The sequence below is a fragment of the Bos grunniens genome, chromosome 29, assembly GCF_055505025.1.
Source record: "Bos grunniens cultivar Pamir isolate PY7600 chromosome 29, Bosgru_T2T1.0, whole genome shotgun sequence".
Classification (NCBI taxonomy): Eukaryota; Metazoa; Chordata; class Mammalia; order Artiodactyla; family Bovidae; genus Bos; species Bos grunniens.
Genome location: NC_141193.1, coordinates 42,884,839 through 42,911,048, shown reverse-complemented (window position 1 = coordinate 42,911,048; position 26,210 = coordinate 42,884,839). Strand labels below are relative to the sequence as shown.

At 42.4% G+C, this 26,210-nt stretch overlaps 1 long non-coding RNA gene across 2 annotated transcripts in view; it reads right to left on the bottom strand.

Annotated features, from left to right (window-relative positions):
* LOC147342554 (uncharacterized) overlaps nucleotides 1–26,210 on the bottom strand; it is a 56,736-nt gene that overhangs the window by 25,423 nt on the left and 5,103 nt on the right. Inside the window, exons 1-2 of one of the 2 annotated variants that reach the window (XR_015157911.1) lie at nucleotides 19,207–19,660; nucleotides 18,726–18,843 (exon numbers count right to left, since the gene is read on the bottom strand). This is a non-coding gene — a long non-coding RNA (uncharacterized LOC147342554). Of the gene's footprint in view, nucleotides 1–18,725; nucleotides 18,844–19,206; nucleotides 19,661–26,210 lie in introns of those variants that run through there. The other variant, XR_015157912.1, reaches the window with a different exon arrangement.

The window sequence follows — 26,210 nt, the reverse complement described above, 5'->3', positions numbered from 1 at the left end:
ATATGTATGTGTTAATATGCTGTATTGGTGTTTTTATTTCTAACTTACTTCACTTTGTATAATAGGCTCCAGTTTCATCCGTCTCATTAGAACTGACTCAAATGCATTCTTAATATCTGAGTAATATTCCATTGTGTATATATACCACAGCTTTCTTATCCATTAATCTGCCCATGGACATTTAGGTCACTTCCATGTCCTAGCTATTGTAAACAGTGCTGTGCTGAACATTGGGATACATGTGTCTCTTTCAATTCTGGTTTCCTCAGTGTGTATGCCCAGCACTGGGATTGCTGGGTCATATGGCAGTTGTATTTCCAGTTGGGCTTCCCTTATGGCTCAACTGGTAAAGAATCCACCTGCAGTGTGGGAGACCTGGGTTTGATCCCTGGGTCGGGAAGATCCCCCGGAGAAGGGAAAGGCTATCAACTCCAGAATTCTGGCCTGGAAAATTCCATGGACTGTATAGTCCATGGGTTCACAAAGAGTCAGACACGACTGAGCAACCTTCACTTTCACTTTGTTTCAAGGAATCTCCACACTGTTCTCCATAGTGGCTGTACTAGTTTGCATTCCTACCAACAGTGTAAGAGGGTTCCCTTTTCTCCACACCCTCTCCAGCATTTATTGCTTGTAGACTTTTTTGATAGCAGCCATTCTGACTGGCATGAGATGGTACCTCACTGTGGTTTTGATTTGCATTTCTCTAATAATGAGTGATGTTGAGCATCTTTTCATGTGTTTGTTAGCCATCTGTATGTCTTCTTTGCAGAAATGTCTATTTAGTTCTTTGGCTCACTTTTTGATTGGGTCATTTATTTTTCTGGAATTGAGCTGCTTGCGCTGCTTGTGTATTTTTGAGATTAATTCTTTGTCAGTAGCTTCGTTTGCTATTATTTTCTCCCATTCTGATGGCTGTCTTTTCACCTTGCTTATAGTTTCCTTCGTTGTGCAAAAGCTTTTAAGTTTAATTAGGTCCCATTTGTTTATTTTTGCTTTTACTTCCATTTCTCTGGGAGGTGGGTCATAGAGGATCTTGCTATGATTTATGTCAGAGGGTGTTCTGCCTATGTTTTCCTCTAGGAGTTTTATAGTTTCTGGTCTTATATTTAGATTAGTAAGATCACATCTTGTCACATGTATTTCCATACAATTTGTGTAATTATTTGTTCTAGTTCTCTGAAAAATACCGTTGGTAGCTTGATAGGGATTGCATTGAATCTATAGATTGCTTTGGGTAGTATACTCATTTTCACTATATTGATTCTTCTGATCCACGAACATAGTATATTTCTCCATCCATTTGCATCATCTTTGATTTCTTTAATCAGTGTTTTATAGTTTTCTATATATAGGTCTTTTGTTTCTTTGGGTAGATTTATTCCTAAGTATTTTAGTCTTCTCGTTGCAATGGTGAATGGGATTGTTTCCTTAATTTCTCTTTCTGTTTTCTCATTGTTAGTGTATAGGAATGCTAGGGATTTCTGTATATTAATTTTATATCCTGCAACTTTACTATATTCATTGATTAGTTCTAGTAATTTTCTGGTGGTGTCTTTAGGGTTTTCTGTGTAGAGGATCATGTCATCTGCAAACAGTGAGAGTTTTACTTCTTCTTTTCCAATCTGGATTCCTTTTATTTATTTTTCTTCTCTGATTGCTGTGGCTAAAACTTCCAAAACTATATTGAATAGTAGAGGTGAGAGTGGGCACCTTTGTCTTGTTCCTGACTTTAGGGGAAATACTTTTAATTTTTCATCATTGAGGATAATGTTTGCTGTGGGTTTATCATATATGGCTTTTATTATTTTGAAGTATGTTCCTTCTATGCCTGCTTTCTGGAGAGTTATCATAAATGGGTGTTGAGTTTTGTCAAAGGCGAACTCTGCATCTATTGAGGTAATCATATGGTTTTTATCTTTCAATTTGTTAATGTGGTGTATCACATTGATTGATTTGTGAATACTGAAGAATCCTTACATCCCTGGGATAAAGTCCACTTGAAGACCAGTATTTATTAAAGAAGCTTTTGTATTCTCAATAACCAACTGAGCACTTCTTTAGCAGAAGAATATCAAAAAGAAAGCTAAATAACTTTGGTGCTAAGGAAGAATTTTATGAAAAAAAAAACATAAAAAATTTTATGAGAAAAAAATATTTTTTTCTCATAAAATTACTACATTATTAAGAATTTATAAATCATTAAGAATTTGTAAATACTAAGTGCTAGGTGCTCTGATACATGCTTTACTTTCATTGGCTTATTTTCTAGTCACAACAACCCCCAAGTAGATATTATCAGCTCCATTTTAGAGATTGAAAAACTGAGTTTCAGGAACTTTCCCAGGAATCACAGCAAGTGAGCAGCCAGTCCATATTCTGTTAATACCTTGTGTGGTGGCAGAAATTACAAGAACACTGATGGATTCTCCACTTTGGATTGGTTCTGGCCCATTCATTACAGTTATTTTCAAAAAACAAGACAAAACAAAACACTGTCTGGATATTTCTCAGAATTCCTTGCTGTGTTCCAGAGTAAGACAATATGGTGAATCCAGAAGTTCTGAGATACTCTCATTAGCTGTGAACTCTATAGACATCGCTACATTTCTTTGACCAGAGAAAAATACCAGCTTCTACAGTGGAGAGGCACAGGGCTCATAGCCTTTCCCAGTTTTCTGAAAGTGCTAAAGATGAGAATGTAAATAGTCCTTCTGTGTGACATAGAGTAGGGCAAATACAAGCATCCACCAGCTGGAAAGTGGGCTGCACATGCTTATCTCTTAATGCAAACACAGCAAAGCAAACATGGCACAGAGACAAGGAACAGAGGCTGCTGCGGCTGGCGGGAGTCCCTGATCACACCCGGAAGTTCATCCACCCAGACATCTGGTGCCCTGGAGAGGGCCAGGGTGGAACCCGAGAAGCCCTCCTCGGCTTCCTTCCATCACTCACTGATTTTGGCTTACAATTTGAGCAGCAAAAGTCATTTGCAGAGGGTTTGCGGGGAGGAGGGGTGGTGCCTATCACGAGTTGGCATCCAAGATAAAAACATCTTGAATGTTGATGCTGATCCCAAGTGGGTTAAAAAAAAAAAAAAAAAAGACAAATGTCAAATCAAAGTGCTTCTAACTGCTGAGGCCCACAGGCAATGCTCAGAGTAGCTTCCTCTGGACTAATAAAACCTGGACAAATGGACACTTGGGGACTCTGCCCAGGGGACTTCCAAAAGAGAAGGCTGCCTATATCATATGAAAGCTCTTAAAGGGAGGAAATTCTCTCCTCTCCTTCACCAGTACACATCACCCCCATGGTCTTCACACCCACTCAAGCTAATAAATACGTGAACACACAGATGACTTCTTCAGTGATTGTTAGTTAATTGACAGCAAAATCTTGAGAGTAGCAAGTTGATTATTAAGGGTTAGAACCCTCATTCCTTATAGTTTTCTATTTACTAAAATAGAAAAGACATCATCCATGAATATGTCAAATACATTTATAGGCAACTCTGGAAAAAGCCCTTCAGATGAATGGCCAGTGTTACAAAAAAGGTAAATTCTGTAGGGTACTGTGAGACAAAGTTTTTGTCTATGACTTATATGACTATAGTTTTTCCAGTAGTCATGTATGGATATTACCATTGGACCATAAAGAAGGCTAAGCATTGAAGAATCAATGCTTTTGAACTGTGGTGTTGGAGAAGACTCTTGAGAGTACCCTGGACAGCAAGGAGATCTCAGGCTTCCTTCCAGATCAAGAAAACCGAGATCCAGTGTTTCTAAATCATTCCAAAATCATCCTTGAACTTCCTTTATATTGCTGGCACAGTGCTGGGTGCTGATGGCATAAACATGAAGACCAATTCTCTTCAGAAACATAAGGATGGCTGGGGAGACACTCACAAACAGACCATTTAGACTGGGTGAGGAGGTGCTGTGTCAGAGTTATGTGCAGGGCACCATGGGGGCCCAATGCAGGCAAGGGAGGGAGTCAGGAAATGCTTCCGAGGGATGATGTTTGAGCTGAATCTTAAAAGAGTGAGTAGGAGAGGGCCACGTGGAGATGTGGAGTTGAGGGCACAACAAAGAGTGTGGCCTTGCCAGATCCTGCAGTGGCAATTGGGAAGGATCTGGAAACGAAGCCAGAGAGAGAGACAGGGGCCTGGTAACAGAGAGATAGGAGCATCCCCATTGGCAGATGAGGGAAGTGATGCTTAGGGAGAAAAGGTCCAATGCCCACGATTTAAAGTCAGACAGTCCTAAATTCAAGTCTCAGGTTTGCAGCTTACACATGGAGTGAACATCTGAGTTGTTTATCTTCTGTGTCTTGGTTGCCTGATCTGCAAACTAAAAATAATGACAATACCCAGCTAATGGGGTGCTGGGTGGATTAAATGAGGCATGCAAAGCCTGTAACGTCATTTCAGCACATTGTAAGCACTTGATAATGATAGAAATTAACTTTCTAAAAATGTATAACTTTGCTCAAGATTGCACAGTAAATGTCAGAATGTGGATCTGAACCCATTGGCAGGGAACACCTGGGGTGATGGTGGGAGGGACCTGCCCTGGGTGCTGGCAAGGGGGTGTGTGTGTGTGCAAGCTTGACAGAGAATTTTACAACTATCATCAAATTAAATAAATCATTCGTCTGCTTTTCATTATTAAAAAGCATAGGGCATTCCAAACATTGTCAGTGATAAAATACTCCCCCCTCCAATATTTCCTGTTGGTCTAAGAATTTCTAAACAATCGCCGCGTGGTTACTGTTGAATTTTAATAATACCTATGAAAACCACAGGGGCCTCCGACACACACTGTGAGCTAGAATCTGATCCTTGCCTGGATCCCATTCAGTGGAGCATAGCTTTCAAATGATCGCTCCAGCCACTTCATTTCCCCATTTTAAACGTTAGACAGATAAACATTCCAAATGATCACACAGGGTGACAGAATTGAAGTGACTCAGGTTCTGTGTCTTTGTCTTTCAATCTTTGCGCTAACATTGTTCATTCTGAAGCTATTGTTTCAACAAGGGAATGTGTACTCCCCCAGGGATGGGAACCATCAACTCTGCCCAAAACGTGCTTGAATGATTGTCAACTATTAAGAAGCTTTGTAGACAAGAATTTTTATTAGAGAATAAGGAATAAAAATGGGCTAATCTAAAGCTATTAACTGCAAACCATTTTTTTTTTTTTCATACCGAAGAGGGTATTTAAAAGTTATCTGCTCCAGGTTTTAAATACCCAGAAGCACTCAGCTCTGCAAGTCTGGCAGGCTTTAACACCTCTGCCAGTATTTCTCGTCTTCTACCCTGACTGCTGCAGCGCTCTGACCATCCCCCTGAATCCTGCTTTCTTCTGGAACCTAGACACTCCTATCAGCGGGGTTAGTTGCTCAGGTTTAATTGTGTCCCTCTGAGGCTTTAATGAAATGCAAAATTATCACTTGAGATGGTCCACACCTTAGCTGAGTGGCCGGGACAGCTCAGGAAGGTGGGTGCCCTCTGGGGTGGAGAGCTCCAGATGAGGCATGAACCTCCGGGGTTGGAGGGGGAGAGAGCTGGGCTGCAGAATGAGGGCGCTGATCCTCTGGGGGTAACATGGAGAAGATGGCCCGATGAGTGACCTGGCTCTCAGGGAGGCAGCCTTAACCATGAAGTTTTCCCACTTTACAGTGTTGCCCAAAGAAGAGGAGTCTAAATGTGCTCTTGGGTTTCTGCTGGGTTGGAGGGAAAAAAAAATCCCCAAAGCCTTGGAACTAATTACAGCAGATGATGGGTGCTCTTGCAAACACACTAGGAGAAGATGAGGGCTGCATGCTTTTGAAAACAGAATTCTAGTCAAATAACCAAAAGCCTACGTGTGACAAGATGCTGGCCTCTGGGTCTATATATACCCTCCTTGTTGGAAGCCTCTGTGTGTGCCTAGTCTTCCAACTCATTGGAAGTTTTATTAGTGAAAGATCACTGCAGAGTTCATAGACTGATCTACAGAATGGCACTGGGCTCTTGAGATGGCCAGTTGCCACCAGCTCTTTTCATTATCTCATGGCGTGAATGTTAAGTCAGTCGGTCACCTTGTGTTTATTGGGAATTTATTTTGCCTCAAGCACTTTGACCCTGGAGATACAGTTATGAATGAGAAGAACACAGTCCCTAGCCTCACTGGGATTGGAGACTAGCAGTGCTGACGGGCCTTAACTTATACATACAAATTAAATAATTTCAAGTGAGTGAAGTGCTTTGAAGGAAAAGTAGAGGGTGCCATGGTGGGGTACAAGGTGGGCTGAGGGTCAGAGAGGCCTTATCTGACCCCCTCATGAGTAGTTAGGGTAAAAATAGGATGGATTGGAAGAATTCAACAGTGGCAAATCTTAGTGGGAAAGCAAGAGTAATGGAAGGCTGGGAGTAACATGGTGAGAGAGAGTTCACTAGAAATCCCGGACGTCAGGGCTCGCTATGGGAAGGTCTCTGGCACACTCAGACTAAGATATATGTAGGAGTGACTTACACTCACACGGCTTTATCTTAGGGAAATCAACATTTCTGGATAGAAATACGTTTCCAGATTGCACACAAGCAGTTAATACACACAGCAGTAGATAGGGTGCACAAACCAATCCTGGCCAAAATTCCCTCAAAAATACTAGATAAAATTGGTGCTAACTTAGGGACCATAGGACAAGCCAAACGCACTTGTAATGAAGAAAGACACAATGAAGAAAAAGACTTAACAAAAGGAAGATTTTTCAAGAAGGAAGGGAAAGGATGCAGCCCGGCTCGACAATTTAACATTTGAAAAATGGATACCACAAACTCAACAAACAGTGAGACAACCTGTTAGATGGCAGACGTGGGCAAGAGTGTACACCAGAACTCAAGAAGAGCTATTCAGTAGACTCATTCAAATGGAAACAGAGGTAGCTACGCAAAGTTGGCCAGAATTTTGGCAGCAGAAGCAGAAGGAATAAGTCTGTGAGAAATCTCTGGTTTCCCTGATCTGTGGCCAATTGCAAATGGTGAAAGCACTTTACATAGGCGCCCTTTCACTGCCAAGATTCCTCCTAAATGGAAATAAGAAATATTCAGTTGTACGGTTGGCATGGAATATAGAAAGTTGATTCAATTTGACCGAGTGTTGTCCCTGGATAGAAGATGGCCTTTACTCCAGAGAAGAGAAGTTTTGTTTCCAGAAACAACTGGATCCATTGTCCACCTGGATCTTATTACTTTTCATGGTCTGGCATGATTTTTTTTATTATTTTACTTTTTATTGTGAAAGTCTCCCATGTCTAGTGTTTATAGGTTATGAAGACCAAGACCTCGATCATGTAGTTCACAGGTACAGTGCCAGCTCTTACAGTCGTTGGATCAGAGGAGGCAGAGACATAAACATTTAAGGAATGAGTGGATGATGCAACGTGAAGATTGGGATGTAATGAACACACAGCTTTGGCCAGGCAATGAGGGAGGCACATTCCAGGTCAGTGATCACAGTTGAGGCCAATCTACTTTGCTGCAATCGGAGAAACCTCTCACATTGAACAAGACCCACACTGCAATTCTAAGACTGAACAGGAGATGAATAAAACATGCCGAAAGCTTCGCTCTTCCAGGATATAAGCTGAACCTTATAGATAACCAAAGCAGTATCAGGAGTTTAATTTTCAATGTGATGAGTGTGAGTGTATCTATTCTGCTTCCGGGTGGCATTACTAAAGTAGGCAGTTGGACATACAAGTCTGGAGTTCAGGAGAGAAGCTGAGACTGGAATTAAACTTGGAGAAGATACATATTCATTTAGCTGAACTGTAAAGTGTGGGAAGGTAGCAGGGTAAGATAGAGCTGGAAAGGTTGCTTGGGGATAGCATGTTAAAGGATTTAAAAGAGAAAAATGCATTCTGAGCCTTAAGGAAGAAGATGATAATGATGATGACTAGTTTATCTGCTAGACCAGAGTAGATATGAGGGTCAGCACTTAGGGGTGGGGACTAGTGCCTAAGCCCTGTGCCTTCAGAGGCGGTACACCCAAGCATAAGGGCTCCCAGATGCCCCCATACACCCCAGCTCCCTTCCAATGAGCCTCTCCCCCCAAGGAAAACAAAGGGTGACGATGATGACATAGTGACCAAACGACTCCCAGCGGGTGTGTCTCCTGCTTAGAAGGAACTGAACGAGAAATTAATCATGTAAAGACCCAGAAGGTGATCTTCAGGGGAATATCGTGATGTTGTGATGTAAGAAGAATTACATATTTGATCTTTCTCTCTGATTTTTGACATAAAACTCTGAAAGCCCTTGGAATTTTCTGAGCCACAGGGGTGAAAAGAGCATCTTCTGTTATTCATAAGAAGCCTGGCTCAAGCCTACCTGAATTTATGCTAAGGAGATGGCTCTGGGGAGTGGGAGCTGGTTGCCAGGGAAGCCAGCCTGGTGATTGGAAGGTTAGAACTTTCATCCCTATGCCTCTTTACGCCCACCTCTGGGGAAAAGAGAGAGGCTGGGGATTCATTTAATCACCAATAGCCAATGACTGAATCAATCATGCCTGTGTAATGGAACCTCCATAAAAACCCTAAATGAAGAGGTTTGGAGAGTTTCTAGGTTAGTGAACACATGGGGCACTGGGAGGGTGATGTCAACACGCAACCTAAAAGTCGAGAGTTATGTTTTATTCAGCAGAAATTTTTAGGACTTAAGCCCAGTAGGCAGCATCTCAAGTATCCCTGCGAGAACTGCTCAGAGGAGGTGAGGGGAGGAGCCAGGTTATATAGAAGTTTTGCAACAAAGGACAGGTAGTCTGATTGTCAGAAGTTTTTTCATAGGACTTCCCTGGTGTCCAGTGGTTAAGGCTCTGTGATCTCAATGCAGGGGGGCCACTTTCAATTCCTGGTTGGGGAACTGAATCGTACACAGCTCAATGAAGAGTTTGCATGCTGCAGTAAGAGCGAACATCTTTCATGAGCATGGAACAAGCAAATAAATATTTTTTTTTAAAGTTTCTTTAAATTAAAGAAAACCAGATACCTTCAGTTAAGGAATTCAGTGCTTTTCTATGTATGTGTGTGCTCAGCCGTGTCTGACTCTTTGTGACCCCATGGACTGTAGCCCACCAGGCTCCTCTGTCCATGGGATTCTCCAGGCAAGAATACTGCAGTGGGTTGCCATTTCCCTTCTCCAGGGGATCTTTCTGACCCAGGAATCAAACCCACATCTAAGATTCTTAGCACGGAGCCACCTGGGAAGCCTTTTTCTACCTATGGGGAGAGGCAAGAGTCTGGCCTTGTTGAAATCATGCCTTTGATATGCACCTCTCCTATCTGGGGCCAGTGTCCTGTGGTTTTTTTTGTTTTATGTTCTGAGCTTCCTCAGGGCTCAGTGTAGGGAGTGGCTGCAATTTGACGGCTGTTAGAGGGCAGGCATTCTTTCCTTCCCGAGCTCCCTCAGGGCTCACCAGCTCACCGTCCTCTGTGGCTGCAGTCCTGGTGACTGTGACAGGCTTGTTTACTGATACGGCAGGAAGTACCCCATTTCTCCCTGGTATGCCCAGAAAGGGTATAAACGCTCTGCACTTCTGTCCGCATACCTTATGCCTTATGCATCTCTTCCATTTGGCTGTCTAAGCTGTCTCCTTTATAATAAACTGGTAATAATACTTCAGCTGTTCCCCAACTTGAGTTCTATGAGGTCATTCTAGCAAATCATCAAACCTGAGGAGGGAGTCTCAGGAGCTCTCCACTTGTAGCCAGTTGGTCAGAAGTACCAGAAGTCCAGGCTTGTGAGGAGCCTCTGAAGTGTAGGCAGCCTTATGACACTGAGCCCTTAGTCTTTGGAGTCTGCCATAATTAAATCCAATCACTGGACACCCACTTGGTGTCCAGAGAGTTAAAAGAATTGGTTGCTGGTGTGGAAACCACCCTCCACCTTTGGTGTCAGAGTGTGTTGTGAGTAGAGAAATAGTTTTTCTCTTAGGTGTATAAACTTGTTCTCTCAATTAGGGGTAAGGAAGTATAAGGCCCTGTTACTATTTTGTATCTGAAAACTCCCATGGGCCAGCGGGCTACAGTCCAAAAGATAGAAAAGAATAGGACACAACTGAGAGGCTAGGCATGCGCCATTTTGGATGCTTTCTGCTGTGACCAAACACCAAGGGGTGCGAATAAAGCAAGCATTAGAGTTTAGGGACTTCTTTGCTTCAGCCAAGGCTGTATTGAGGCAACCAAGCTACCCAAAATCCTCTGTGGTATTAGAAGCATCTGCAGAGCAGCAGCAGTAAAGGGCCAGCTGCCTTAGGAGAGTCTGCTAACATGACTCTTTCTTAAGCTCCTGCTGCATGCCAAACCCTTGCTAAAAGCTTTATATACAGGATCCCATTTAAATCCTATAGCAAATACTTTCTGGTGGCACAGCCAGCAGATACACATCAAATTACACTTAGGACTCCACGATTCTAAATGGGGGGCTATAAATTTCAACTTTATGAAGGCAATTTTTTTTTTTCATTAAAAAACTTCTGTGCTTAAATCCAGTTGGCAAAACCTAACCCTTGCTGCTGATTTGTAGTTTGATCCATAACCCTAGAATTTGCTTAAGTGCTCCCTAAGGCTATGGAACAAAAAAATATGCATTTGAAAGCATCAATGAAATAATTAATTGCAACTTTAAAGATGCTTGAATGTTATTTCATGATTTTTGGCCTGTTTCTTCTTTGTGTGTGGTATAGGGCAGGACGGTATGTTTTTCTTTTTCAGTTACTTAGGAGTGTTAAAGAGTCTTTCTCTGAGTCAATATTTTACACCACTGGAAAACTGGTCCTTAGTTTAGTAACACTTGGACCTGGGCAGGCAGTGCTTTTGCTTGCCTAGCAAGCAACCTCATCTCTGTGTGTGACAGCATAGTTTTGAGTGAAAGTCGCTCAGTCATGTCCGACTCTTTGCAACTCCATGGACTATACATTCCATGGAATGCTCCAGGCCAGAATACTGGAGTGGGTAGCCTTTCCCTTCTCCAGGGGATTTTCCCAACCCAGGGATCAAACCCAGGTCTCCCTCATTGCAGGCAGATTCTTTACCAGCTGAGCCACAAGGGAACATGACAGCATAGTTAGGCGAGAAAAATCCCACTACTTTGCCACCTTAAGTCTCATGACAGGATAAAGGCATCTCTGTTGCAGGTTTCTGCTGTTCTAGAAAGATCTAGAGGTTCTTAAGCCAGAGTCCAGGAGAATCAGTGATATGTGTTTGTCATGGATGCATGTTTTTCTAGAATGGGTCCATAGCTTTCAACTGAGTCCCAAAGATGTTCTTGACCTTACCAAAATTAAGATCACTGCTACCAACATTTCTTGAGACACAACTAACTAAATACATGGAACAATAGAGAGATCCTTTATAGCTGGATGTATTATAGTAGTGTTGTACCTTGGTATTCACTCGAATTGACTTTAAGACCCCACCGATCGCAATATCTGTGTATGCTCAAGTCCCTTATATAGAATGATGTCATACAGCCAGCCCTTCATATGCACAGGCCCACACATACACAGTTCAACCAACTATAGATAGTTCTATTGTAAGATAGTAGCATCTGATGCAGAACCGTGTATACAGAGGGCTGACTGTAATTCTTCATAAATGTAGTGTTGTAAAAGTGTATTTAAAAAGGTATACGGTCCATGTTTGTGATTCCCATGCTTTTTTTCTCTCTCTGAGATTCTCCAAGTTCAGCCCTTTGTCATCAATATCCTATATCTTTTGGGGCTTCCCTGATAGTTCAATGGTTAAGAACCTACCTGCCAATGCAGGAGACACGGGTTCAAATCCTAGTCTGGAAAGATCCCACATGCCACGTAGCAACGCAGCCTGTGTGCTATGACTACTGAGCCGGCGCTCTAAAAAGCCTGTGCTCCTCAAAGAGATGCCTCCACTTTACCACATCGAGAGAAAGTACATGCACAGGAGTGAAGATCCAGCATAGCCAAAAATAAATATTCTCTGCCCTTACTATTGTATGAAAATTCTGTCTTTTGTTGCTGAGATATAGTGCAGAGGTGGTGTTTTGATTTTTCTCTCCCAATAGAGAAAATGGTCTTGCTCTAATACAGTCACTCTCACTTGGCAGTTGCCCTGGACTATCAGAAAGCATTTATCAGAGAGTCAATGAGGCTAAATGGGCATGTGCATTAAAAGCACATTGGTATATACACAATAACTAATGTTGAAAAAAATGCCTCTTATTTAAACATTCAGTATGTAATGCATGTAAGTTTCAAGAGCCCAGTGATTCTTTCCATGGTTTCATATTTAAAGAAATTTGGTCCTAATCTATAATAATCAAAAAGAAATTTACTTTTTTATTAAAATCTCTCTACCTTTAGTGGAAAATAATCAATAGCAAAAATTATTTGATTTTTTTTTTTTTTTTTTGGTATCTCATGTCCTTTTATCATCTCTCATGCATGGAACTTGCTCCAAAATACTTCTCCTCCCCCACTCCAAGCTCTAAAATTTCCCTTAATTCAGTGCATTTAAGCTCTGATAGCTCCATTCCTGTCTTTATCTTAATTTTGTATTCCATAGATCAATTTAATCTCTCTGGTTTCTTTCTTTTGCCTGTTTTGTCATAACTCCAGCTCATCTCCCTTTCCCCTCCCCACAAAAAGCTGGTCCAGCAAGCAAGAGTCCTTTCTGGGGGGTTGGGGGAGTAAAAGAAGGAAGAAAATTTATATTTGCAATTTAAATCGTTTATCTCTGACACCAGTATAAAGAAAATCACCTAGTTTAAATTATGAGTTTAAAACTCATTTTAGGTTTAAACATAACTTCAATTTGGGATTGTAGCCTTCTTAATTCAGAGAAGGCAATGGCAACCCATTCCAGTACTCTTGCCTGGAAAATCCCATGGACGGAGGAGCCTGGTAGGCTGCGGTCCATGGGGTCTCGCAGAGTCGGACACGACTGAAGTGACTTAGCAGCAGCAGCAGCCTTCTTAATTAACTTGTCCAATTAAACTATTCACACTTGATAAATTTGATAAAAAGAACTGTTCATACATATTAGTTAATACCTTAGCTGTTTTTTAGCCTCAGCAAGTTCATTCACTGTATGTAACACACACACACACACACACACACACACACATACACTTTCACCCATCTGATGTTTAGCTTTTCATTTTAATTGAACCAGTCTTTACTCTAAGTGCCTTGGTTGAAAGTTCTGCCTAGGAAGGAAGAGCTTTAAAACCAGGCAAATGGAAAATTGATTTGCATAAAAGCATCTCTTCATGAGTGAAGGTCTGGCTTATCCCAAATCCTGCAAGTACTTAGCTTCTCTTTTCTCTCACCATTAAAACCTGGAAAACAACCCCCCAGGGGAAACATGCTGATGAGACACGTGGGTGAGGCACCTTGGTGACTCTAAGTGTCAGCCTTTCTTATTGTTCCTGCAGCGAGGGAACTCTTTAAGTACCTGAAGGCAGGCCTGGATGTTCACACGAGGGTTTCACATGTGCCAGATGAGAGTTCCGGAAGCCAGAAATTCTTTCCATCAAGATAAACTTCCCACCCCAAATGGGAAACCTGTAATGCAGCCCACCTGGGTTTCAAAGTTTGGGTTTTGAATCATTTTGAATCAAACCAAGTTTGGGTTTGGTTCACTGCTGGAACCTCCCTGGGTTTCAAAAGCACAGGTCCATCAAATCTCTGTAAATTTCCAACAGCCATAAAAACGACTTGAATTTGAGAAGTCAACAAGTGACTTTGGATGGCTGCATTACAAGTTTCCCGTTTGGGGTGGGAAGTTTATCTTGCTGGAAAGAATTGTCACCCATCCCAAAGAAATCCACAGTCAATCAGTTAGCTGTTTCGTGGAGCTTCCAGGGGAGAGCCTGGGGCCATGCAAGAAACGCCGGACTGGGAGCTGGGAGTGCCCTTCCCTGCCCTGTTATCAGTGATGTATGTGACTTTGGCCTTGAGGATGCCTTCCAGGTCTAATACTCTCTGATGTAAGCATTTCACAATCCATGATTTGAAAACAATGTACACGTGAAGCTGTGTTAGAAGCTGAGCAATGAAGATCGTTCTGGCTCTGGGCCTTCGGTTGGTTATTTGTAAAATGAATGGGAGCAGAAAGTGAAGTGAAGTGAAAGTCGCTCAGTTGTGTCCGACTCTTTGCGACCCCATGGACTATACAGTCCGTGGAATTCTCCAGGCCAGAATACTGGAATGGGTAGCCTTTCCGTTCTCCAGGGGATCTTTTTAACCCAGGGATCTAACCCAGGTCTCCCACATTGCAGGCAGATTCTTTACCAGCTGAAACCTTTACCAGAGAGCAAAAAACTATCTCCCAAGTCCAGCTTCAAAATGTGGCAGTTTTTACAAAGAAAACACTGTGAGAAAATCCCTGTGTGAAGAAACATAAAAAATAAAACAAAAACAAAACCCTGTCCACAAGAGGGTTCCCTTCTAACTAATGAGGGAAAATATATCTTCTGTTAAATGAAAACTTCCATATATGTGGGTGTATTGGTATAGTATCTATACCAATCAAAACATTTATGAACAAGAATTTTACAGTCTCATGTATGCTATTATTAGCGAGTATCTGATTGTTTGAAACAGGCTGCTGGAAATACTAGAAATGTATAAGAAAGGCAGGTGGCACAGTGATAAAGAATTCCCCTGCTGGGCTTCCCCAGGGGCTCAGTGGGAATGAATCTGCCTGCCAATGCAGGACACTCGGGTTTGATCCCTGGTCCAGGAAGATGCCACATGCTGTGGAGCAGCTGGGGCCGGGGGCCTGTGCTCTAGGGCCCAGGAGCTGCAACTACCGAAGCCCACATGCCCTAAGGCACCGCTCCACAGCAAGAGAACCACTGCAGGGAGAAGCCCAGACACCACAGCTGGAGAGCAGGCCCGTCCACCACAGCCAAAGAGGAGCCAGGGCAGCAACCACGACCCAGCACCTCCAAAGATGAATAAGTAAATAAACAATTTTTAAAAAGAGTCTGCCTGCCAAGGCAGAAGACAAGAGATACACGTTTGATCCTTGGGTTGGGAAGATCCCCTGGAGGAGGAAATGGCAATCCACTCCAGTATTCTTGCTGGGGTAATCTCATGGACAGAGGAGCCAGGTGGGCTACAGCCTGTGGGGTCGCTAAGGGCCGGATACAACTGAGCTACTGAATACACACACACACACACACACACATGTGTAACATGGGAAATAATGTGAAAGATGGTAATCCTGCATTTTTTGCCTGGTTCCCAGCCCTACTGTGCGTTCATTCTCTTGAATGTTTTCAGGAGAATCCCAGGTCCCTTGTTTCCAATAGCTTCCACACTGTGATCCATCTCCCTGGTTTAGGAAAATGTAAAATGCCGTGGCAGTGGTTTTCTGTCTTTATGAGATGTCACTCCTGCTGCTTGTCTTAAAGTTACTTGGGTCCTTTTGCCTTGGACATCATTCATTCATTCATCAGAGATGGTAGGCACTTTGTTCAGCGTTGGGGTGCAAAGGGAAGTACATCTCAGCTTAAATGTCACTTTCTCGGGGAGGCCAAATTACCCAGTCCCTCTGCGTAGGGTCCCATACCTCCTGGATCTGTTTTGAAGCCCATCAAATTTGTTGGTTGTATCAAGAGTTTGTTCTTTTTTATTGCTGAGCAGTGTTGCATGGTAAGGACACCCCAGACTGTGTTCCACCATTCACTCTTTGAAAAGCACTTGGGTTATTTTTAGTTTTTTGCTGTTATGAATAAAGTTGCTGTGAATGTGCGTGTGCAGGTTTTTTGTGTGAACATGAGTTTTCACTTCTCTAGGATAAAAAGTCCAAGAGGTACAATGACTAGGCTGTATGGCAAGTACGTGTTTAGTTCTGTAAACAGCTGACAAGATGCTTTTGAGAGTGGCTGTACCTTTGTTTATTCCCACCTGGGTGCCTGAGACCCAGGATCTCTGCCTCCTTGCCAGCCTTTGGTATTTTCATGCCTTTTGTTTCAGCTGTTTTCATAGGTTTGTAGTGATATCTCACTGTAGTTTAACTGACTTTTCTCCAAGGGCTAATAATGTTGAAAAATCTTTTCATGTGCTTTTCTTTTCCCATCTGTATTTCCTCTGTGGGCTTCCCTGGTGGCTCAGCTGGTAAAGAATCTGCCTGCAGTGCGGGAGACCTGGGTTCAATCCCTGGGTTGGGAAGATCCCCTGGAGAAGGTAACAGCTACCCACTCCAATATTCTGGCCTGGAGAATTTCGTGGGGTCACAAAGAGTTGGACATGACTGAGTGACTCTCAGTTCACTTTCCTCTGTAGTGGAATATCTGTCTATGTCTTTTTCCGCTGTATAACTGGGTTGTTTGGACCTCTTTACTGTTGGCTTTTGAAACGTTACATATATACATATAAAACCTCTATTGGAGAGGTGTTTTGCAAATATTTTATTCTGGTCTCTAACCATCTTCTCACCCTCTATTAAGAAGGCCTTTCACAGAACGAGGTTTTTAATTTTGATGAAGTCCAATTTAACAATATTTGCTTCTATGAATTATGCTTTTGATGACATTGATAATAACTCCTCACAAAGATGTCCTCCTGTGTTTTTTTCCTAAAAGTTTTATATTTTGATATTTTACACTTAAGTCCATGGTCCGTTTTTTAATTAATGGTTGTACATGGTATAAAGTTTAAGTCAAGTTTCATTTCTTTTTTTGCCTAAGGACGTCCAGTTGTTACCAATTTGTTGAAAAGATGAGCATTCTTCCTCCATTGAGTTGTTTTGAACTAGCAATTAACATTTTTAAAAATAATTAAAGTATAACATTTGATTTACAATGTTGTGTTGGCTTCAGATGTACAGCAAAGTGATTCAGCTACATATATATGAATCTTTTTAGACTCATTTCAAATTAGAGGTTATTACAAGATTGAATATTGTTCCCTGCGCAGTACAGCAGGTCCTTGTGTATGTGTGTATAATATATATATATATATTAGTGTGTATCTGTTAACCTCAAGCTCCTAATTTATCCCTCTCCCTTTCCTCATATTTAAAAATTGACTTTCATGACAGCTGTGGTTCATGGCCTCACAGAGCTGAAAATCTGCAGAGGGAAATAGTTCCTTAAGAGAAAAGCTAGAACAAGGTGTGCACAACATGCTAGGGAAGCGAGAAGTCTGTGCCCGAGACTAAATGCATCCGTTTCCTTGTACCCACAGGCCCCTGTGACTGAGCCCCGGGGCCCTGAGGTCTGCTTACAGACCTTCCTGGACTGGAACAGTCAGGTCCAGCCAACTGCACTGGAGCAGAGGTCCCTGAGCTCGGCCCCAGGTTTTCATCCTAGATCTCAGCTCCCTCCCCCTGCAGCCTGACTCAGCTTACATTCAGAGTCTGTTCAATCTTGGCCCTTCACTGTTACCTAAGACACTGTTCCAGTGTATGAAACCCATTGTCTCTCCCCGGTTTTGTTTGGGCTTGCCTACCCAGACCAAGGATATCAGGATAGAGTAAAGCAGAGAACTGAAAATTCTCCAGTGAACTGCTGCTGCGCAGGTAACCAGTCAAGTATACTCTGATTCCTGTTTAAAGGGATGGTGGACAGAGAGAGGAGAGGGGTGCTTCCTGATAGACTGACAGCTATTTGAGCTCACTGGCCCTCAATGTATAAAAAATAAATGAATAACAACAATAATAGCAATAACAATAATTCATTGTGTGGCCTAAACTATCTGGAGTGTTAGTCTCTTGTTAAATACCTTAGCCACAGAATTGCTTCAGTCTCCCCATCAGAGAAGGCAATGGCACCCCACTCTAGTACTCTTGCCTGGAGAATCCCATGGACAGAGGAGCCTGGTAGGCTGCAGTCCATGGGGTCGCTAATAGTCGGACACGACTGAGCGACTTCACTTTCACTTTTCACTTTCATGCATTGGCGAAGGAAATGGCAACCCACTCCAGTGTTCTTGCCTGGAGAATCCCAGGGACGGGGGAGCCTGGTGGGCTGCCGTCTATGAGGTCGCACAGTGTCGGACACGACTGAAGCGACTTAGCAGCAGCAGCAGCAGCCCCATCAGAGGATTTGTCAGGAGCTGGTCACATTTAGCTATCTCTGTTTCACTATTTTGGGCTTCCCAGGTGGTGCTAGTGGTAAAGAACCCACCTGCCAATGCAGGAGACCTAAAGAGACGTGAGTTTGATCCTTGGGTTAGGAAAATCCCCTGGAGGAGGGCATGGCCATCCATTCCAGTATATTTAGGGCTTGATCTGTGAATCAAAGTCTTTGAAGAAAGCTCATCCTTGAAGAAACGACTAGTATGGGCCCTGGAATGGGGAAGCTTTCCTTCTATGTCCACAGTGACTGCTAAAAGCCAAGGGATAATTTTTTCTTGCTGGAAATGTGATTAATCAGTTAAGGCCTGGAACACCGGCCTCTTTCATCACTCAAATGCCCAGGATGTTAATCACCCAGAGTCATCCAATTTCCATGGCCAACCTGGCATATAGTCAAGATTTAAAAGGAAAAATTCTAAACATAGCCTGTTAGTACTGGAGAACTTTCCCTTTTTTATAAGATCTATTAGTGAAGTTCTCCTGCCTTGGGATATGTGCTAATTAGTCATAAACCAAAGAGATAATCCTTGTTAAGTTAGCACTAGCTGCTACAACACATAAACTCCAGAATATTAGTAGCTTAGCAAAGTGTAAATGTGCTTCTTGCTCACTTACATTCGAAGAGGTTTTCCATCTTAGTGGTTGGTTCTGTTCCAAGTAGCAATTAAAGATCCCAGGATTCCTCCACCTTGGAACTCCTCCATATTCAATATGTGGGCTCCAAGATCATGGACTTGGGAGAAAAAGCACAGAGGATGGCAGTTAGGTGTTTTTATAGTCGGGGCCTACAACTAGTTCATATCACTTCTATTAGCATTCCATTGGCTAGAGCTGGGTCTTATGGCCACACTAACTTCAAGGTGCCTGGGAGATGTAATAAAACTCTGTGCCCAGGAGGAAGAGGAAAAAGGTTTTCCGTAGTCCCTGAAATCACTACATGTCAGTGATCTAAAAATAGGTGATTTGCAAAATATTTGGAAACCTTCCAAGGCATGTGGTCCTATATAGCCTAGTTTGTTGAACATAGTGATGATAATGATGATGAGAGTAAGGTTATTGATATATCAAAGAGATCCTGAGAAGCCAATGAACTCACCACCAAAACTTTGTCAGATGTCTTGCCTCTTTACATCTGTATATGACTTGGTGTATAAGTTGATGAAAGCCTTCCTTTACCACTGAAACAAATTGATAGTAAGTAGTCATCAGCAACGCACTCCAGTGTTCTTGCCTGGAGAATCCCAGGGATGGGGGAGCCTGATGGGCTGCCGTCTATGGGGTCGCACAGAGTCAGACACGACTGAAGCGACTTAGCAGCAGCAGCAGTCATCAGCATGACCCTCATGTCTTTTCCCAGAATTAACATACTGTCCAATTGCTATACAGAGTTAAGCAGTTCTTTGCCTAGAGAGGAAATATAGTATAGTGGCTATAAACATGGCCTGGAATGTTTCACTTGGGTTAAAATTTTGTCATATGCTAGCTGTATTAATTAAAACTCTTTAATTGAAAGTAACAAATATAAACCTGAGCTAGTTTCTGCTAAAAAAAAAAAGGGTTTATTATAAGGACATAGTGGTATCTTATGGAAATTATGGGAAGAAATATAGCTGGGGCTCACGAAAGGAAGGAAATTAAGAACTGGAAGGCTATCGTCTATCTCTCTACTTCTCATCTCTGCTTCTCTCTTTGCAGCAACTTCATCCTTCTTTCCTCTGCCTCCTGGGATTCTCTAAACATCTTGTTGGAATCTGCTTCCCCGTGGCTGTTAAGTCTATGTGTTCCAGCCACAAGCAAGGACTTGTAGTCTCTGAATTCCAACTTCAAATTTCTAGGAGAAAGAATGTGATTAGCTCAGCTTTGGGTCACATGTTCACTCAGTTCAGTTCAGTCGCTCAGTCGTGTCCGACTCTTTGTGACCCCATGGACAGCAGCATGTCAGGCCTCCCTGTCCATCATCAACTCCCAGAGTTTGCTCAAAGTCATGTCCATTGAGTCGGTGATGCCATCCAACCGTCTCATCCTCTGTCATCCCCTTCACCTCCCGCTTTCAATCTTTCCCAGCATCAGGGTCTTTTCTAACGAGTCAGTTCTTCCCATCAGGTGGCCACAGAACTGGAGCTTCAGCTTCAGCATCAGTTCTTCAAATGCATATTCAGGACTGATTTCCTTTAGGATTGACTGATTTGCTCTCCTTGTAGTCAAAGGGGCTCTTAAGAGTCTTCTCCAACGCCACAGTGCCAAAGCTTTTTTTATGGTCCAACTCTCACATCCATATAAGACTACTAGAAAAACCATAGCTTTGACTAGACAGACCTTTGTAGGCAAAGTAATGTCTCTGCTTTTTAATATGCTGTCTAGGTTTGTCATAGCCTTTCTTCCAAGGAGCAAGCGTCTTTTAATTTCATGGCTGCAGTCACCATCTGCAGTGATTTTAGAGCCCAAGAAAATAAAATCTGTCACTGTTTCCATCGTTTCCCCATCTATTTGCTGTGAAGTGATGGGAGCGGATGGTCCCATCTGGTGGCTCCACGTGTTCCCTGGTGGTGCCAATAAAAAGTGACAAGGGAGGCAAGATTCTGCCCCAAAATAGCTTCCGGAGACAAACTCCTGTAGATGTAGGCTCAGTTCCACAAGGAGAGAGGCTGAGAGAGAGACACAGAAAACTCTGCTAACAAATGGTTACCTGTCAACCTCAGATTTCTCATCTCTAACATGGAGATAACACCATTATTCAAAGGATTGAAGACTGTATTCTGAGGACTGTATGTAAATTCTAGCATTGTACCTTTCACAAAGAAAGTCTTCAATAAATAATGAATGGATGGATGTAAAGTAATACATCACTCCATTTATCAGAGGCTGCAAGCATTAAGGGATACATTTGAATAAATAGAAGCTCTGATATGAAGGTTACTAAGTTTCCATTTTATGCAACTATATTTTTCATTCTGTATCCTGAAAACCCGAGATTGTTATGCATAAACAATGAAAATGTTAGGAATCTTAAACCCTAATACAGATCTGTGGACTTGCCAAATTCCACATCTAAGCTTTTAAACAAGAATTCATGGAAGCGCAAATGAACTTGTTACAATAGGAAACTATTATTGCTAACTTACATGATTTACTGTGCAATGATCAAATAGATGGTGGTTTTATAAAAACAGTTCATTCCCAGGCTTCCAACCTGTCACTTAGTTGCACGTTCATGCCCAGGGGCTGTCATTACCACCGTCTTTATTACTCTGGTCTTCCATGAAGTCAAGACAGAGTTAGCAGTTGAACTTCCCCAAACTCTGGGCTGCACTTAATTTGGCTCACGCTGTGCAGGAGCTAGGCCTCTGTCTCCCGGCCACCGCCACACACAGGCTTCCCTGCATCTCTCCTGAGTCAGAGACATGGCTCCCAACAGTGATCCTCTTTCCATTCCCTACCGCAAACCTTCCCAGGCTGCCCTCAACAGAAAAAAAAATCACCCTCAGTCTCCTCGGCTTGGCATTCCTGGGCCTTTACCTTGAGTCCAGAAAATTTTCTTATAGGGTTTCTTCACTCAATTCCAACAGCCTCCTTTCCATTTTCTAAACACTCTTCAAAGTCTGGACTTGATCTGTTCATGCCTAACTTCTCATGGGAATATGTTACTTACTTGTTGATGTTTGTTTAGGTCCTAAGTCATGTCTGACTCTTTGTGACCCCATAGACTGCAGCTCGCCAGGCTCCCCTGTCCATGGGATTTCCAAGAAAAGAAAACTGGAGTGATTTACCATTCCCTTCTCCAGAGGATCTTCCCCACGCAGGGATGGAACCTGCATCCCCTGCACTGGTAGGCAGATTCTTTACTGCTGAGCCACCAAGGAAGCTTATTCTACCTACTACTGTCTGTTTATTGAAGTCTCATCCATCTCAGCTCAAATCCCATCCTCTTCACAAGCCTTTCCATAATCTCTTCAGGTAGTAATTCCTCTCCTCAGCTGTCCATACACTCATTATGAACTGTGCCAAAACATATGTTTGTATTGTTGGTTAAACTACTAAAAAGTTATTACAAAAATCAAAATTTCATTTTACATTCATTGGTAGATTGTTATTTCAGTAAAATCTGCATGCTAATAACAAAATCTTGGCATGTTTTATTGGAGGATAGAAGTCAACGAGACTTCAGACTACAGATTCTAAAGGTGAATTGTAAATGAAAGTTAGATTGGTGTCGGATTTCTCATTTGCAACATCTAGTAGCTAGTAGAACAAAGTTCACAGATAACTTAGACAAAAGGATTATATCCTACAATTGTGATTGTTAAGTTGTGCTCATGCTCAGTTCAGTTCAGTCGCTCAGTCGTGTCCGACTCTTTTCGACCCCATGAATCGCAGCACGCCAGGCCTCCCTGTCCATCACCAGCTCCCAGAGTTCACTGAGACTCAACGTCCATCGAGTCAGTGATGCCATCCAGCCATCTCATCCTCTGTTGTCCCCTTCTCCTCCTGCCCCCAGTCCCTCCCAGCATGAGTCTTTTCCAATGAGTCAACTCTTCGCACGAGGTGGCCAAAGTACTGAAGTTTCAGCTTTAGCATCATTCCTTCCAAAGAAATCCCAGGGCTGATCTCCTTCAGAATAGACCGGTTGGATCTCCTTGCAGTCCAAGGGACTCTCAAGAGTCTTCTCCAACACCACAGTTCAAAAGCATCAATTCTTCGGCGCTCAGCCTTCTTCACAGTCCAACTCTCACATCCATACGTGACCACAGGAAAAACCATAGCCTTGACTAGACAGACCTTTGTTGGCAAAGTAATGTCTCTGCTTTTGAATATGCTATCTAGGTTGGTCATAACTTTCCTTCCAAGGAGTAAGTGTCTTTTGATTTCATGGCTGCAGTCACCATCTGCAGTGATTTTGGAGCCCCCCAAAATAAAGTCTGTCACTGTTTCCACTGATTCCCCATCTATTTCCCATGAAGTGATGGGACCGGATGCCATGGTCTTCGTTTTCTGAATGTTGAGCTTTAAGCCAACTTTTTCACTCTCCTCTTTCACTCTCATCAAGAGGCTTTTTATTCCTCTTCACTTTCTGCCATAAGAGTGGTGTCATCTGCATATCTGAGGTTATAGATATTTCTCCCGGCAGTCTTGATTCCAGCTTGTGTTTCTTCCAGTCCAGCGTTTCTCATGATGTACTCTGCATATAAGTTAAATAAGCAGGGGGACAATATACAGCCTTGACGTACTCCTTTTCCTATTTGGAACCAGTCTGTTGTTCCATGTCCAATTCTAACTGTTGCTTCCTGACCTGCATACAGATTTCTCAAGAGGCAAGGCAGGTGGTCTGGTATTTCCATCTCTTTCAGAATTTTCCACAGTTTATTGTGATCCACACAGTCAAAGGCTCTGGCATAGTCAATAAAGCAGAAATAGATGTTTTTCTGGAACTCTCTTGCTTTTTCCATGATCCAGCGGATGTTGGCAATTTGATCTCTGGTTCCTCTGCCTTTTCTAAAATCAACTTGAACATCAGGAAGTTCACGGTTCACATATTGCTGAAGCCTGGCTTGCAGAATTCTGAGCATTACTTTACTAGCATGTGAGATGAGTACAATTGTGCAGTATTTTGAGCATTCTTTGGCATTGCCTTTCTTTGGGATTGGAATGAAAACTGACCTTGTCCAGTCTTGTGGCCACTGCTGAGTTTTCCAAATTTGCTGGTGTTGGGGATTTTCTCCCCGGGACTTGGAAACGACGAATCTGAAAGAATGACACTCGGACAGTCTCTTGCAAGGACTGACATGTTTATTTCTGCAGTTAAGCCTTTTTATAGAAGCAGGAACAAAAAGCTTAGAGTATACGGCCAGCAGAGCTCACATGGGGTTAAGACATAACCAGTAAACAATATTTCAAGTACAGCTTGTTCTAAATGACCCAGGTGTTTATCCCATGACCCATTTTCTCAAGCAACATCTTTAATATTTATTATTAAATCTTGGCACCAAGCATAGCTAAAGGCAGGAGATGTTTCTCAGCCAGCAGCATGCAAAGCTGGGGTACTTCTGGCCTTCTGCCATTTTCCCAAGGACCTTCTCCTTCCAGGCTATTTTGTACTGCACTGCCCAACAGCTGGCATATTGAGTGCAGCACTTTCACAGCATCATCTGTTAGGATTTGAAATAGCTCAACTGGAATTCCATCACTTCCACTAGCTTTGTTCGTAGTGATGCTTTCTAAGGCCCACTTGACTTCACATTCCAGGATGTCTGGCTCTAGGTCAGTGATCACATCATTGTGATTATCTGGGTTGTGAAGATCTTTTTTGTACAGTTCTTCTGTGTATTCTTGCCACCTCTTCTTAATATCTACTGCTTCTGTTAGGTCCATATCATTTCTGTCCTTTATCGAGCCCATCTTTGCATGAAATATTCCCTTGGTATCTCTAATTTTCTTGAAGAGATCTCTAGTCTTTCCCATTCTGTTGTTTTTCTCTATTTCTTTGCATTGATCGCTGAAGAAGGCTTTCTTATCTCTTCTTGCTATTCTTTGGAACTCTGCATTCAGATACTTATATCTTTCCTTTTCTCCTTTGCTTTTTGCTTCTTTTCTTTTCACAGCTATTTGTAAGGCCTCCCCAGGCAGCCATTTTGCTTTTTTGCATTTCTTTTCCATGGGAATGGTCTTGATCCCTGTCTCCTGTACAATGTCATGAACCTCATTCCATAGTTCATCAGGCACTCTATCTATCAGATATCTATCACTCTATCTATCTATCTATCATGCTCAGTTACTAAGTCATATTGGACTCTTTTTGATTCCATGGAGTATAGCCCGCCAGGTTCCTCTGTCCATGAGATTTCCCAGGCAAGAATACTGGAGTGGGTTGCCTTTTCCTTCTCTGGGAGATCTTCCCAACCCAGGAATGGAACCCAAGTCTCCTGCATTAGCAGGTAGATTCTTTACCAAGGTGTCACCTGGGAAGCCCACGATTGTTAAGAACAAGTTTCTTAGCCATGCAATGATTAAAAAGGTATATCACCTGTTTAATCTATATTAATCCAAATCCTGGTTGGAACTGACAGAAACTCAACTGATCTATTTCCATGTCCATTGGGAGACTTCAGTCATAGATCAGCGATGTCATCTGGGCTCTGTTTCACCATCTCTTGACTTCACCATCTCTATACGTAGTAGCAGGAAGCCACCAACAGCTTGACTCACGTTCTGTAAGTTTAGAGATCCTCAAAGAGAAGTGGTGCTGTCTGACGTGTCTTGAAGAAAGAGCCCAGGATTTGGGTCACATGCCTTTTCCAGAGAAGTTGAAGGGTTAGGTGGAGTGGGCCTTAACTACATCAGTGAAATGGATTTGTCACAAGGAAGCAGAGCTCTGTAACTATAAGAAGGGAAAAGGGATGCTGGATAAGCAAAAATTCCAGTGGTCCACCACATGCAATTGTGTACAACTTATGTCCAATTACTAAGGAAATTACTCTAGAAATATTCAAGGCAGTTGACTATCAAATGACACCAGAAATGAGGAAAGAATAAGCAAAAAGAAATAAGTAACTTATCTGTTAAAATTTTGTGATAATTCTTGGTAGGGTTTGGTAAAATGTAATTTTATTTCTGCTTCATTGACTACACTAAAGTCTTTGACTGTGGATCACAAAAAACTGAAAAATTCTTAAAGAGATGGGAATAACAGACTATCTTACCTGCTTCTTGAGAAACCTGTATGCAGGTCAAGAAGCGATAGTTAGAACCGGACATGGAAAAATGGACTGGTTCCAAATTATTGGAGAGGAGTATGTCAAGGCTGCGTGTTGTCATCCTGCTTATTTAACTTATATGCAGAGTACATCATGTGAAATACTGGGCTAGATGAAGTACCAGCTGGAATCAAGATTGCTGGGAGAAATATCAATAACCTCAGATACGCAGATGACACCACCCTTCTGGCAGAAAGTGAAGAAGAACTAAAGACCCTCTTGATGAAAGTGAAAGAGGAGAGTGAAAAAGCTGGCTTAAAACTCAACATTCAAAAAACAAAGATCATGGCATCCAGTCCTGTTACTTCATGGCAAATAAATGGGAAACAATGGAAACAGTGACAGACTTTAT